Source organism: Micromys minutus (assembly GCF_963924665.1).
Source record: "Micromys minutus genome assembly, chromosome: 6".
NCBI classification, from domain to species: domain Eukaryota; kingdom Metazoa; phylum Chordata; class Mammalia; order Rodentia; family Muridae; genus Micromys; species Micromys minutus.
The window spans coordinates 50,436,057-50,437,940 of NC_137975.1; positions in this window are offsets into that span (position 1 = coordinate 50,436,057).

Here is a 1,884-nt window from a genome sequence, read left to right on the forward strand (position 1 = left end):
AACAAGGTGAGTTTAACTGTGTGTGAGTGTGAAATGTTTGAGAGAAGAGCTGTATATTATGGAGGCATTGGTGACTCACAGTTTTTCCAACTAATAAGATCTTACATTGCAGATGCTTCTATTTAACAAATATTTGGATACATATTATGATTCAGGTTCCATTATAAGTACTGCTGATTTATCAATAGACAAACAAATTCCAGCATCTTCATTGAGCTAAAAATAAATGGACAGTGAATGAATTATATCTTATGTTGATTCTGGGGGGGGGATTCTTTCTTTACATTAGCACCTCCAAAGATAGAATGCAATCTACAGTCACTAGCATCTTACAGTTGATATCAGCCAGCCAGTCTTTTGGTCCTTGTTGTACAGAAATGCATCAACCTAACTCACTCTGTGTATATTATTGCTACTTGGCTTTGATATGGTTACTACTGGCACTGGCATCTATATTATAGGATTCTGTTTGTTATTAAAATATCTTCTAGAAGGTTCTGTAATGATCCATTGTTGAAATGGAAATGAAGAAGCAAAATGTATTTGTTGCTGGGAAATTGAACATATTTTTTTATTTTCTTGTAAACAACCTTCTATTCTTAGATGCCACAAAGAAGGAAGCACTCTCAAGTGGATGAAAGTGTGTCTTAGATTCTTTCTGTGTTACAATTGCTAGAGATTACCAACACGTGCCTAGGGTGCCCATGAGAGATAGAAACATCCTTTAAATTCTTTGCAGATGGATAAAAGGATCTTGTGAAGTATGAACTAAGTGAAGTCATAATTCGATTGGTGATTGGTAGCATTCCTCTTAGTGACACACAGTTTGATGCTGTGCCCTAAAATTGATAGCAGACATGACATGTGAAATGCTTATTGCTGAGTGAATGTGGAGGAGGAAGCAGGGGTACCACATGAGTGGAGATTGTGGTCCTAGAAGGGTGAACTTAAGGAGACATTTGGATGAAAATCCCAGGGCATGGGATGGAGAGATGTTCAGCATTAAGAGCATTGGCTGCTGTTCAGTGGGATCTAGGTTTAGTTCCCAGAACTCACAGAGCAGCTCACAACTTCCTATGAATTTAGCTTTAGGAGTATCAATGTCCTCTTTTGGTCACCACGGGAACAAGGCAGGCAGGCAAAACTCTCATACACAGAAATTAAAATAAGTAAATCTGAAAAAAAAAAAAAAAAAGAAGAAGAAGAAAGAAACGAACCCTTCCAGTATCAGTATTGGGAGTATTGGGATACCTACCTGCAAGTTTTTGGTCAGCAAGGTCCAGAAGAATATAGGCTGTTGTTGTTTCTCTTGTTTGCCTATCAGAACTCGATAGAGCATATTGCTAAAGATGCCACTAACCTGTCATAGAACATGAAGAATGACTTGGAGGAACCCAAGGGACATGAAAGCCTTCTTTTCATGGAGTATTCTGGAAAGAAAGCTTAAAATATTTACTGAAGAACACACTCCAGCCAAGCACAAGTTAGAGCTTTTCACATGGCCTTTAAGTCCCATGAAGACAGAGGCCTTTGAGGTATTTTGGTTTCTTGCCGTAGATCTCCATGCAAGGGTCATCTTAGGCACATAGTCAGCATTGTGCAATTTGTGGGACTTAGTGCATTTTGAGTGCCTCTTATAAACACAATCAACATATGTGATTAGAGAATTAATAATTGAAACAGTAACAGGGTATCACTATTCAGACTCCAGCAGTGATAACATCAGCTGATGCTGAGGATGTGGAGCCACAGGAATGCTCCTGCATTGCCGGAGGGATTGAAAATATCATGGGCATGTTGGAAGAAGAGACCTTTGGTCCAGTGAAGATGCATTTTCCCAATGTAGGGGAATGCCAAGGCACTGAGGTGGAGAGGGTGATTGGG